This window comes from Thamnophis sirtalis, unplaced genomic scaffold (genome assembly GCF_051295495.1).
Source record: "Thamnophis sirtalis isolate CommonGarterSnake01/CBP01778 unplaced genomic scaffold, rThaSir2_p1.2 scaffold_1, whole genome shotgun sequence".
Taxonomy (NCBI): domain Eukaryota; kingdom Metazoa; phylum Chordata; class Lepidosauria; order Squamata; family Natricidae; genus Thamnophis; species Thamnophis sirtalis.
This window is the reverse complement of record NW_028261381.1, coordinates 11482524-11497911: the sequence shown is the minus strand read 5'-3', so window position 1 is coordinate 11497911 and position 15388 is coordinate 11482524.

The window sequence follows — 15388 nt, the reverse complement described above, 5'->3', positions numbered from 1 at the left end:
AGAACAGAAGTTGCTTCTTTAGAATCTTTACTTCCTTTTTCCTTTCTAATTCTTTTTTTATATTTCTAATCCAATTTCTTACTGCTTTTCTTTATTCTTTCATTCAATTATGTACTGTTTCTAATTCTGTTGAAAATTTATTCAATAAAAATTATTTTGGGAGAAAAAAAGAGATTGGGAAAGAGGTCTGAGCAAAGGAGACCTGGATAAAGATGAAGTTGTGCTGTGGGACATCCTACCCAAAGAAGAGAAAGCATAAAGAACCCCATGAAGTAGCTACTATGTCTGGGCAGCAAATGTGATTCCGAGTCCATATCAGCATGGACAGAATTCCTGTCAGAACTTTTTGAAGTCAAAAGTGCCTTTTCTTGGGACAATTCCACCCATGAAGAAGAAGCCCAACAAAAAGGGCTGCTTACTGTAAGGGTTTTTTGACAAGTGCTCAAAGACCATCATTGGGTCCAGATCACTCCACAGGCCCATCATCAAAGGTGGTATTCAGCAGGTTCTGACCAGTTTTGGAGAACCGGTAGCAGAAATTTTGAGAAGTTTGGAAAACCAGTAAATATCACTTCTGGCTGGCCCCGCCCCATCTATTCTCTGCCCCCAAGTCCCAGCTGATCAGGAGGAAATGGGGATTTTTCAATAACCTTCTCCTGGAGTATTCTTCCACTGCCATGCCCACCAAGCCAGGCCACCAAGCCACACCATACCCACCAAGCTACGCCCACAGAACCATGAGTAAAAAAAAATTGAATCCCACCACTGCCCATCATCTAATACTGTCATGTAATATCTGGCTGGTTCCTCCAATGTATACAGAATTGTTCTAATTAGTTTTTTCATCTGTGGCTGACATAGACTTTGGAGATTCAAGGTCCCTTGCCTTATTTCACGATCCTGATCTCCCATGATTCTTAGGACAAAGAGGGGAAGCAGGACTTTTCAATCACAGGTGTAATCTAGTAACAATCTGATGAATTTATTAGAAGAAAACAAGGTGAGCCGCCAAAATCTGCTGAGAGACCACAATTCATTTTGCTTTCAGAACTTCTTAAGTGCCATGACTTAGGGTCAACATATGAAAAGCAAATGGTTTCCAAATTATGTATTAGGCTCAACAGCTGAGAATCTTTTATTCTTCCCATTATAAGCCTATAATTCCATGTCATCTGATAAAATACCTCAAACAGAGCAATTTTCTATTGTCATGGTGAGATTTGGTAAAAAATTTTTTTTTAAAAAAAACAGCATGATGGAAGTTTAATGTGCATTATGTACAATACATTTCAGCACTTTGTGCTGAAGGAACTTTGAATCTTTGAAGGATTTGAAGGATCCTTTTCCTTTCAAAACACAGTTTAGCGGGTGGCTAATTCCTTAATTCCCCTTTATTCTTGTTCTTCGGTGTTGCTGCTATTTTACTTCCTATACCATCTCTAGTAATTACACAGTAACCTGAACTAACTGTGCAAAATTTCCTGTTGATAATTTACAGATGCAACCTGCAAAGCGCCATGCATCCAATAATAGATATCCTGTGCAATTTTGTCAAATACAATATTTCCATATTGCAAGTATAAACTTCCTATGTCTTTTCCTTTTCTAATGTATTTTTCTTTTTTCTGCAGAATATGTGATTTGGAAGAAGAAATGAAATTGCTTTCTTTTGGATGGCGGGGGTGGGGGGTGTTATTGGGAGAAATGAACTTTTAAGTGATAAATTATAATTAGTGAAACCTCTTTAATTTCTATTTTTCATTAAATTCTGAATACAATGTAGGTGTTATGATTAAAATAATACAATTAGTTCAAAATGTGTGTTTAATATGTTATGCTTTTAGCGTTTCAACATGTAAAATGTGTAATATTTCAATATATAAATATTGTAATTGTTTTTTTCTTTTAGAATCCCTCTTCCCTCTGGCTTTCATTTTTGAGATCAGAAACTCCCAGTCTCAGAGTACCCAAAGAGGACATTATGTGGAGAAAACAGGGAGAGAAAAAAATGAGATTCTTCACTATGCTTCCCAAACAATTTGGGATTTTTAAGTAATCTCATAAACCACCCAAATTTATTCCATTATTTGCTGTAATAAGGTCACATCAAATACAATATACTATCTTAAAGATCATTCAAATGAGAGATATAAACGAGACTGGAAAAAATGGATTGACTATATAAAAAACAAATACGGGACTAAGAAATTCCAGATAGTCTATGCTTAGGATCAGGAATGAATTAAACTGTTCAGTGTAACAGGAAGAAGCTAAGATCAATGTAGAGATGTTATTAACCTCTTTTTCTTTTGTCTCAATATATTTTAGACTGTGTTTGCTAAAAATCTATACCATGTACGGGCTCTGGGAAGTCGGGGGGGGGGGAGGGAGGTGAGGTGTTAGGGGGGAGGGGAGGGGAGGGGGGAACATATACTATGAGTTAGATTTCAACGTAATACGATTTCACATGTATACTGTTTCTCTTTAATTTCTCCGTAAAAATAGGACAAGCTGAATACATTGACATATAGTAGAAATACACCAAGGGGAGGAGGAGTGGGATAGAAGGAAGAGGGGTAGAGAGGGCGGGAGAGAGGATGGGAGGGAGGGTGAGAAGGAAGGGAGGGAGTGGACTGGGAGAGAGGAGTGGTAGAGGGGGGGAAGTAGGGTAGAGCGGAATGATGGAGGGAAGATAGTAAGTTGGAGGGGGGCAGAAGAAAGAGGTTTATGGAGAGTGGAAGAGGTATATTGGGTTTCTATTTGAGTTTGAGTTTGAGTTTTATTTTATTTATATTTCTGGGGGTATTGCTGACAAGAGGAACTGCTGTGATTATTGTTTAATGTTGTATGGCCCCGGTTATGCACAGTATATATGTGACTGTATGAAAATGAAAAATGGAAAATAAAAACATTTTAACCAAAAATACAATATACTGTGAAAAGACCACCAGAGATCATGCCTACATCAAAGCAAATTAATCCTTTTGATGGTGATGCTTCCTATCTATTGTGTAAGAATTAGGAAACCTTATAAAGCTGCATTAACGGAGGGATAGAATCAAGATCACATGGAGTGTTAATACCACTTTATAATGCCTGGTAAGGTCACACTTGTAATATTGCATCCAGTTTTGGTCACTACTATATAAAAATTGTTAAAACTTTGAAAAGAGTTCAGAGAAGAGCAACAAAAATGATTTGGGGACTGGAGGGTAAAACAGGGGAAGAACAGTTTTAGAAGTTGAATATGTCTAGTTTAATGAAAAGAAGGACTGGGGTGAAATTATAGCAATGTTCCAATATCTAAAGGGCTACAACTAAGAAGGGAGTCAACCTATCCTTCAAAGTCTCTGAAGGCAGGACAAGAAGCAATGGGTGGAAACTAATCAAGGAGAGAACCAACTTAGTACTAAGGATAAATTTCCTGACAGAACAATTAATCAGTGGAATGACTTGCCTCCAGGAGTTGTGGGTGCTCCAACATTGGAAGTTTATAAGAAAAATATTGGGCAATCATTTGCCTGGAATGCTATAGGGTTTTCTGCTTGAGCAGGGGGTTGGACTAGAAGATGTTTGAATGTTGAATGTTTATTTTATTTATATGCCGCCCTTTTCCCCCCGACTCAGGGCGGCTCACAACTCAACTAAGGGAGGGGGATACAAACAAAAAATTAAAACAACATGCAGCAATACATAATTTAAAACACACAACAGTCATACCATGAATGGTACCTTGAAGATACTTCAAGATAACTTCCAACTTCGTTATTCTGTTATACAATTTATTTTGTAATTAATCATATAGAGATTGGTGATCTGAACAGAATTTTATAAGCCACTTGCTTCTACAAGATTGAGTAGATAGAAATAGTATTGGATACACATCTTAAATTTGAGGGTGGTGAAGAGGCATGTAAATACATACTGAAAGATCTTCTTGGCATGGGGGAGCCTCTAGCTATTCCTTGTCTTGATTTTGATAATAAAATTTATATGGTTCCAATTAAACTGCCATCATTCCTTCTTGATCACATTAACAAGGAACAAAATCTCATTCATCAGTATTGTAACTTTATCAATTAATGATTGGCTGCTATCTATCAACAGGAAGAGAAAGGAAATGGAATGGATTGAGGATGATAGGAAACAATATGTTCAGCAAAGGTAAGAAGGAGGAGTTTATTTTAAGGCAGTAAATATATTTATGTAATCATAAGGCTCAGGACAGTAGTGTGAATGCCTGCAAGAAGTGAAATAATACATCTGTTTTCTTTTTAAATAAGGACACTACATGTTGTGATGGATATACCATTGGGTTAAATTAAAAAAAAGATAGAAACAATAGCAAAGCAACAATCAACTTTACTCTGTCCTAAGATGGTTCTATACTATAAAATAAATGTCTACCCTGTTTTCCTGAAAATAAGACCTCCCGGGATAATATGCCCAATCGGGCTTTTAAGCACATGTGCTAAAATAAGCCCTCCCTGAAAATAAGTCTTCCCTGAAAATATTGCAACACAGCAGCAGCCATGAGGTGACCATGCCTGCTACCTTCTGCACCTCAAAAATAATAAGACCTCCCCGAAAATAAGTCTAAGTGCTTATTTTGGGGGTCAAAAGAAAATAAGACCTGGTCTTATTTTTGAAAGAAACACAGTATTGAAATATCAGACAGTTATCCTTTGATTAAGCTATATTTTTTTATAATAGGAATAATGTTTAATGTATTTCTCCCTTCATCCTTCCCCAGTCTTGCCCTATGCAAACATTTTAGATCATAGCTCTGACTTGCCAAGTATCATGGCTGAATTATAGAAGTTGTAACCTAGGACGTGCAGTGAGGAATTTCATTTATTACATTTATTTGCTGCCCATGTTGTTTCAAAGTGACTCTGGGTAAATGGGACTTAACACCCCACATTTCTCATCTCTGTGGATTTTGGGGGCATTACAGCCAAAAAGGCAGCTAGATGAAAGTTCTGGATCCCTGAAATGCTCTCTGGATCAAATAGAGATCTTGAGATTTTCCATATGTAGACCGGACAGCTTATTTTATAAGTAGCTGGCAGAAATTGATGTTTTAGCAGCTGCTTGGAAACAGATTGGAGTTGGGGATTCCATCATGCTCTAAGTCATTAATGCTTTTTGGAGCATTAACCTTAATACTTTGGAAAATTAATTTTTTAATTGCTTCTTTAAGATTAAAAAATCTTTGGAACTGCAAGTTTAGGAGTTGCTTGGTGAATCTAGCTTCAGTCTCTTTAAAAAGAAAGAAAATTAAATGTTTTTAGCTTTGTAAGATTTTTATTTTTTTGCAATGTTCAGCCAAAAAGTGATTATAGTGGTTTTTTAAGAAAGTTTTTAAATGCTAAGAGTTTGGATGAAATTGATTTAAAGAAAGACTTTGAAGTTAATTAGAAATACCCCTTGGCATGGGAAACATTTTTCTTATTTACATTTCTATCTGATAAGATTTGAGGGTGGATCATTAGAGATGATGGCTTCTTTAAACAAAATGTTTGATCTATGGGTTAAGGATGTGCTTGAACTAGTAACTCTATACTGGAACCAAAAGTTGCTATTGAAGAAGCACAAGTCTCTTTGAAGATAATCAAAATGGACACTAAGGGAAAGTTAAAAATTATAACCTAGAAGAAAGAAATGAAAATATTGAATTTACAAATGGAATTGGATGATCATTTTAAAATTTAAAAAGGCATACAAGTAACATACCAAGGTTCACCGACAAATGCCTGCTCAACAAAAGCGCACCGACGAAACCGCGGCGAGAAAACCGCGAGTTCTAAATCGCACCGCCGAATGAGCGCAGAAGTGCGCCGACAAAAGCACGCCTTCAACAAACAAGTAATAACCACGAGTTCTAAACCTAACCCTAAACTAACCCTAACCCTAACCCTAACCCTAACCCTAACCCTAACCCTAACCCTAACCCTAACCCTAACCCTAAACCTAAACCTAACCCTAAACCTAACCCTAAACCTAACCTTAAACTTAACCCTAAACCTAACCCTTACCTTAACTGAAATCATGCTTTTTTTGGGTGTGGTTTTGTCGGCACGTTGTTGTGGGCGTGTTTATGACGTCTAGGTTTTCTCGTTGCAGTTTCGTCAGCGTGCTTTTGTCGTGCGTGCATTTGTCAGGTCACGACATACCAAATAATACTGGATGGATTACCCTTTTAAACTGGAACATAAAAGATCTACTGGAGTTATTACATCAAAATTACAACTGCAAAAAACCTGTGATAAAATACTGAAAAAAGTTACATTTACAGAAATGTTTCAAACTAAATTAAAATTTAAACAAATCCTAATATATGAAGACAAAAATGCAAACCAATTAACTCGCAACAAATTTTAAGGAAAGCAATTTGAATTTTCATAGGATCAATAAGATTTATTTAGTTAATAAAAAGAAATAGCATTCAGGATATTGTTACATAGATTATTACAATCTATGAATTACAAATTACATATAATTAGTCTTACATTTGAACTGCATCTGTATAATGAAATCATCTTCCCTTCCTCACTTCTACCCACACCTCATCACTGTTTGACCACTTCATCTAAGGAACATCTGAAATGTTATGTAGTTCACAAACGTTTTTGCCATATGATAAAATCTAGTGATCTAAAAAATACTATTAGATTTCTTATTTTTAATAATTTATTAGCCTAATAGAGTATCAGTGGTATTAATAATGAAACTAGAGAAAACCTGTTAGCATGGGGTTTTTTGCCTGTAAATTCTTCCCATTTCAGGCATGGATGCATAAAAATAGAAATCTGAATGACCAGAAAAATCAAACAGATATTAGGTGGGTGCCACATTTGAACTTTTTTCTTCTTTCACACCCAAACCAACCCCAAATCTCTCACTAACAGCAATGTGGATTTTTCACAGAAACCATTTCTACTTACTCACACTTTCTGGAATAGCAATAGCAGTTAGACTTATATACCGCTTCATAGGGCTTTCAGCCCTCTCTAAGCAGTTTACAGAGTCAGCATATTGCCCCCAACAACAATCCGGGTCTTCATTTTACCCACCTCAGAAGGATGGAAGGCTGAGTCAACCTTGAGCCGGTGAGATTTGAACCGCCAAACTGCAGAACTGCAGTCAGCTGAAGTAGCCTGCAGTGCTGCATTTAACCACTGCGCCACCTCGGTTCTGGAATGACCATAGTAGGGGTGGGTTGCTGCCAGCATTACTGCCGATTCGGTGTGCACGCGTGTGCAGTTACCCATAATAGGTCTGCGCATGCGCACAATGTTAAAAAATGAAAAAAATGTGCAATTAAATTTGTTCTGCACATGTACAGAACTGAAAAACAGGATGGTGGTGCCAATGGCACAGTCCGGGGAACCCCGGTTCGGGGGCGTGGCAGGCCTGGGTTGCTGCCGGTTCCAGCGACCTAGGCCACCAAACCACTACTGGTTCAGCCAAACTGGTCCGAACAAGTAGAAACCCACCACTGAACCATAGTCAGGAATAAAACTGAAAAAAAAAATCTTCTAAGAAGTCCAAAATGTAAGCAACTCTTAAGGCATCAGCTCCTACAGAGTAAGCCCCTATAATGAGTAGAACGTCTTGTCAGCTATTTGGTCACTCTAAAAAATGAAAAAGCAGTTATTTTGAAAAGTCCTAGAAGTTAATCCTGAGGTCAGTGACATAAGATTCTTCCTCATGAATTCACCAGGTGAATTCAAAATGGACCAGAAAGAGAAGGAGGGAAACAGGGGGGGAGAGAATACAAAGAGATGGCACAGTTTACCTGGCTATAAATTGTTTATGTTGGATTCTTTTTTTCTTTTAAGATAGTTGTTGACATCCAGCTGCTCTGAGAAAGTATCCAAGTTGGATTGCTATAATTTAGTTTATCTACTGATTCCTCCAATTTTTAAATTGCATCGAGTATCTTCCATCTGGAGAAAACAAAAAATGGAATCTCTCCAGTTTCAAAACTTTAAAGAAGTTTTGAAAAACTAAAGTTAAAAATAAACTCCAACAGATTTCTCCAAGTGCTCCTTTCTAAATTGAAATCTACAGTAGAATCTTTGGTCACAACCATAATTTGTTCCATAACCTATTTGGTCGTGACCCGAACCTAATTTTGGAAATTTGGCGCTTACAAAAAAATTGGGGGAAGGGGAAATCGGCTGCACAAAAAAAAAAAGGTAGATTTTTGTTTTGTCAGAATCTGATTTGGTCATGGTCAGAAGTGTTTGTGACCAGAGGTTCTACTGTATTAGGAAAAAAATACAAGCTACCTAAGGATATGAACCACGGAGACTGAAAATCCATTTTTGTTTTGTCTGTTGTATGACAATTAAAAGAGATTTGTCAAGCCCTGGTTACCATATATGTCTGGTGGACTGTATTCAATGTGAAGAATATTTTTAATATATGACACTGGTGATTGCTTCATTCTGCTAAAGTAAAGTAGAACACACACACACACACACACACACACACACACACACAAAGAGCTGACCTGAAATATTCATTAAACTATGAAATTCTACTTCCTATTGTTCTACTTCACGTGTTGTCCTTGCTAGAAATACTTTTTTAATACTTTTCCGAAAACTTTGGAAAAAGAGTGTGTTCTTCTCTCACAACGATAAGTCAGATTGACTTTAAATAAACTCACCAAAAGAAAAATAAATGCTGCTCTGAACACATTCTAATTTTATTTATAGCAGCTTCATTTCAACACCTTCCTGAATGCACTAAGTGTGATACCAGTCTGATTCCTACATGGAGGCTTTTCCAGAAACTTGGTCTTACCACTGAAAAGCAGAGGCTGCTAGCTTTGGTCTCTTTATTTCCCAATAAATGAATATTTAGATGATGATCTAATGATCTAATAGGTCAAGCCAGCACAGGTTGGAGCAGGGCAGCGTATAGGTGCCAAGCAGTGGTGGGTTTCAAAAATTGTTGGAACCTACTCTGTGGGTGTGGCCTCCTTTGTGGGAGTGGCTTGCCACCCATGTGACCAGATGGGAGTGGCTTGCTGCCCATGTGACTGGATGGGAGTGGCTTGCTGCCCATGTGACCGGATGGGAGTGGCTTGCCACCCATGTGACTGGATGGGAGTGGCTTGCTGCCCATGTGACCGGATGGGAGTGGCTTGCCACCCATGTGACCAGATATGGAATTATGAATTAGTACTTAGGTCGGTCCAAGTAGTTATTCAGAAGTTAGTGGTTAGAAGCAAGCATAAAGCAAGATATGGAATTAAAACCAGAAATATTTTGTTGGCTATTTGAAAGGGAATATAATATATATTTAATTTTACACATGTTAGCAGCTGCTGGAATTGTGTTTGCACAACAGTGGAAAAACAGAGATATGTAAATGAATAAATATTACAATGTGTTTAAGTTTCAGTTTAATAAAATTTGTATGCCGCCCACTCCCATTGGGACATTGGGCTGCTCACAAGCAAGATAAAAGCATTTAAAAACTTAAGAAAAGATACAATTATTAAAATAATTCACCATCCATTCAGTCTAAGTGGGGCTGGATATAATCAACAGCCCCAGGCCTGCCGCAACAGCCAGGTCTTGGTTGCTTTACGGGAGGCCGGGAGAGTGGTGAGGGTCCGGATCTCTACGGGTAGATCGTTCCACAGGGCCGGTACAGCTACAGAGAAGGCCCTCCCTTGGGGGACCACCAGCCGGCATTGTCCGGTCAACACCACCTGGAGGAGGCCCAACCTGTGGGATCTTATTGGTCATTGGGAGGTGAATGGCAGGAGGCGGTCTCTCAGGTAGCCAGGTGCAGGAATAAATAAATTGACAAGTAAAATCAAGAAGGCTTTGAATACTTTTTCACGTGGGATTGGCTTTAGCAGCTGCCAACTAACGGAAACAGAAATGAGAAATCCAAAAGTATGAAAGAAAACGCCAATTATGTAAGGAAAGGTCCTTAATATGTATAAGGAAATATTACTAGATCATTATTAATGCGTAGATAACTGCAGGACATTACACACCCAGGTGTATGACTCTGTGGCTGCTCCGACCCTCTGGAACGATCTCCCCGTGGAGATTCGAAACCTCACCACCCTCCAGGCCTTCCGCAAAGCCCTTAAAACCTGGCTGTTCCGACAGGCCTGGGGCTAAAGAGCTTTCCCCCCCCCTCCCCTCGAATGGTATGGTTGTTGTGTGCTTTTAAATTGTGTATTGTTTTGTTCGTCTTTTTTTATCCCTTATCTTTACCCCCTTTCCTGACTTGGATTGTGAGCCACCCTGAGTCTCCTTTGGGGAAAAGGGCGGCATATAAATGCAATAAATTCAATTCAATTCAATTCAATAAAGAAGTGGGCTGCTGGGGGTTCATGTCCATGTTTATACACACCTGTTATCTTCTACATGTTTGACAAACTAAATAAATAGAATAAAATAAATAAAAATATTCAGGAAAAATATCCCAGGCTCAGCCCTTTCCTTCTTCCACTTTCAAAGACAGAAGAGTTGTTCTTGATATGTAGACAAGTTCTGGCTTAGTACAAGGCAGCTGCATTTGGTACAATATAATTCCTCTCTCCCCATTCAGGGCAATGCAACTATTGCGTTTTAATTTGTTTTAGGCAAGAACACTGCTTTTAATGATTAAACCAGTGAAGCAAAGGAAAGCACTGCAGTTTTCTTCCTTTCCTGCAGCTTGCAGCCTTCGAGGAAGAGAGATGAAGAGAAAGTGCTAGTATTCGGGAAAAAAACTTTTGAGCATGTTGGCATTGACTCAAGAGATAGCCGGCTTTAAAGGGAAGAGAATGAGCTTCAAATAATAATTTGAAAGCTGTTTGCAATGCCTCCCAAATGAGAACCTTCACTAAACATATTGCTGAAGTGGTGCATCTGGCCTTATCCATTAGCCAAAGGGGGTTTATGGCTCTGGGTGCATAGTGAGCTTTTTAACACAGCTGGGGCAAGTGGAAATGACGGCACATGGGGAATAAGGGTGAGCGACACAAAATGCATTCTTGGTAATAGCCGCAGATGGAGAAGCCAGGGTGGACCAAAGTGGAAGGAAATGGGAGAGAGAAAGGAAAGGCCTGACCAAAAAAACCATTTTGTGAGATTATTTTTCCGGTATGAATGCCAACATCTGGTCCTTCTGCAAAGGTGACGGAGTTAGATGGATGCCGTTGAGCATAACAGCTGATTCTTCCACTTTCTGAATTGCACCTTGTAGGTTCCATCTGGAAGGCTAAAGAGGGAAGAATTTACACCCACTAATACATGAATGTGAAGCGGGGAAAGGGTTGATACACAGGCTTAAAGTATGTTTACTTTTAATTTTAACGTAGAGTAAGGGAAATCCAGGTTGACTTCTAGCTAGTCTGTATTACCTCAACTTACATATTTATAGCAAAATTAGATTAGATTAGATTAGATTAGATTGCTTTTATTTATAGGCCGCCATTTTCCCTGAGGGGACTCAGGGCGGCTTACAACCTATAGGGAGGGGATACACGTAATGACATATACAGACAATACACAATTAAAAATAGAAGCAACATTCATTCATCATTCGGGTGGGGACGGATCCCAATCTTTAACCCCAGGCTTGGCGGGATAGCCAGATCTTAAGGGCTGTGCGGAAGGTCTGGAGGGTGGTGAGGGTACGAATCTCCACAGGGAGGTCGTTCCAAAGGGTCGGAGCTACTACTGAAAAGGCTCTCTTCCGTGTATCTTTGAGTATTTCTCAGAGCAAGGCTCTAACCCAGGGGTGTCAAACTCAGGTTGTCATGGCAGCATCACATGATGTATCGGGACTTTTCCCTCCTTCGCTAAACTGGGCATGTGTGTGGTCCAGTGGTGGGTTTCAAAAATTGTTTGAACCTACTCTGTGGGTGTGGCCTCCTTTGTGGGAGTGGCTTGCTGTCCATGTGACCAGATGGGAGTGGCTTGCCGCCCATGTGACCGGATATGAAGATGCCAATGACACTTGTCAGAACCACCTTAAATTACCTCATACACAGCACTGGCGTGCATAAGAATATGATGTAAACTTGTTTTTTTAAAGGCATCTTTGGTTTGCGTTAAAACAACTTCAACACACACAATGTTCTGATTACACCACAAACGCGGTAGTCATCCTTACCTTTCACAGAGGCACTGAGTTTTATAAATATGAACATGATAGTGTAGAATAATCACATCCAAGGACCAGTGGTGGGTTTCAAAAATTTTTGGAACCTCTTCTGTAGGTGTGGCCTGCTTTCCGGGTCCACTGGTGGAACCTCTTCTAACCGGTTCAATAGATTTGACGAACCGGTTCTACCGAATAGGTGCGAACTGGTAGGAACCCATCTCTGGTGTGGTCAGAGCGTGACACATCTGGCCCGCGGGCCAGGAGTTTGACAGCCTTGCTCTAACCTGAGCAATGAATAGTGAAACAGGTTTTGTAGCCTTACAGAAAGGAGATTTGTATGAAATATGTAAGAAATACAAGATAGGAATAAGCATAGCCTAGCATCCACCTAACTATTTCCTACTGGGACAAGAGTGAGCAAGCAAGCATTCTGCATGTGCAAACCATGGGAACAAAGGCAGACAAAAGTCACCTGAGATTAAAAGTCTGGCAGACAAAGAATCGCAGAGTGATAAACAAAGAGAAGGCACAGAGTAAATCTTTAACTCTCTTATCTCACCCCACTGACCCTGAGGCTAATGGGTTATGAGATGCTGCAGCATCCATGCCACTGATGTCTTATTTCTAGCAAATGCACTTTCAAAATAGGTCTTCTTGTTTTCAAGAAACATGTTTCAGTCTCAAGTTAAGCCTTTCCTTGTCCAAAATTTGTCTTAGGCTATGTTAGAAATTCTATTTTTTTTAAAGTAAAGAGAAATGTTAGGAATTCTTAATAATGGGCAGAGCTACATGGTTCACTTAGTTCTATGACTGCTCCCCCCCCCGCTTCTTTTTTCTTTTTCCCCCAAAGGGGAAAACTTTTGATAATGTAGCTATAGCAGCTGAAGTTTGTTCTGGAAATTGGCAGACTATGAGTGGTTTAATTCTCTCCCCTGTGGAATTTTTCTCCTGTAAATCATATCCTTGGCCTTTAAAAAAGAATGGCCAAAAAAAAAAAAAACCCCATGGGAGAAAAAAAAATGACTTTCTCTGGACAGAATATAAATCAGATAGATAGATAGATAGATAGATAGATAGATAGATAGATAGATAGATAGATAGATAGATAGATAGATAGATAGATAGATAGATAGATAGATAGATAGATAGATGATAGATAGATGATAGCGATAGATAGAGGATAGAGATAGATAGATAGATAGATAGATAGATAGATAGATAGATAGATAGATAGATAGATAGATAGATAGATAGATAGATAAATAGATGATAGATAGACAGATAGATAGATGATAGAGATAGATAGATGAGATAGATAGATAGATAGATAGATAGATAGATAGATAGATAGATAGATAGATAGATAGATGATGATAGATAGATAGATAGATAGATAGATGATAGCGATAGATAGAGGATAGAGATAGATAGATAGATAGATAGATAGATAGATAGATAGATAGATAGATAGATAGATAGATGATAGCGATAGATAGAGGATAGAGATAGATAGATAGATAGATAGATAGATAGATAGATAGATAGATAGATAGATGATAGATAGATAGATAGATGATAGATAGATAGATAGATGATAGCGATAGATAGATGATAGAGATAGATAGATAGAGATAGATAGATAGATGATAGATAGATAGATGATAGATAGATAGATAGATAGATAGATAGATAGATAAATAGATGATAGATAGACAGATAGATAGATGATAGAGATAGATAGATGAGATAGATAGATAGATAGATAGATAGATAGATAGATAGATAGATAGATAGATAGATAGATAGATAGATGATGATAGATAGATAGATAGATAGATAGATAGATAGATAGATAGATAGATAGATAAATAGATGATAGATAGACAGATAGATAGATGATAGAGATAGATAGATAGATAGATAGATAGATAGATAGATAGATAGATAGATAGATAGATAGATAGATAGATAGATGATAGCGATAGATAGATGATAGAGATAGATAGATAGATAGATAGATAGATAGATAGATAGATAGATGGATGGATGGATGGATGGATGGATGGATGGATGGATGGATGGATGGATGGATGGATGGATAGATAGATAGATAGATAGATAGATAGATAGATAGATAGATAGATAGATAGATAGATAGATAGAGATAGATGATAGATAGACAGACAGACAGACAGACAGACAGACAGACAGACAGACAGACAGACAGACATTATGCTTCTTCCTAGATTGGCCAGGTTCAGCCAAAGAGGACAGATTTTTAGAGTCAAGCAGTGATATACAAAATATTCCAACCATGGAGCTTCTGAGTTTAAAACAAACTTTTTGTCCTTTGCAAGTTTTGTTTTGAACCTAAAACAAAAGAAGCTCATGCAAGTTACAAGTATAGAAACTAGGACATAAATTGAGAGCTGTCCCATTGAAATATTTGCCTTTAAAGTTGACCAACGTTTGTAAGAACTTTGATTTGGGCTTGTAATCTAGATTTAAATGGAAATTCATTTCTGTCTTCTTCAATTGCATAGTGGTTTGAAATCCCTCCAGAATCCAGAAATCAGAAATGCCATCACTGATATTAAATGAATCTTTCATTATGTTTCTTTTTTTCATTTAACCTGAGCGGAGAATCAATGAACAAAAATAAAAGCATTTATTCAGCTGATTTATGAGGAACTGAACAAAAAACCGCTATGGAAAAAGATATACACAGATAAATCTCTCATCTTCATACAAGGAAACAATGGGATATTTTATTCTTTTTCTATTGGAGGGGTTTTTTTTTTTTGCTTCCCACAATTTTCCTTCCTTTCACAATAATTTATTTCCCAAATAGAAAGAAACGATTTCTTTCCTTTTACTATATTCTTTTTATTTTAAAGACTGATCAAGGATCTTAATATAGATATTTGATTGATTGCATTGCATAGGAGGGCCCTCTGTGAGGAGATGGGTATCTTCTAAATTAGATAGATAGATAGATAGATAGATAGATAGATAGGTAGGTAGGTAGGTAGGTAGGTAGGTAGGTAGGTAGGTAGGTAGGTAGGTAGGTAGGCAGGCAGGCAGGCAGGCAGGCAGGCAGGCAGGCAGGCAGGCAGGCAGGCAGGCAGGCAGGCAGATCATCTATCTTAGATGATGATGATGATAGATAGATAGATAGATAGATAGATAGATAGATAGATAGATAGATAGATAGATAGATAGATAGACAGACAGACAGACAGACAGACAGAAAGAC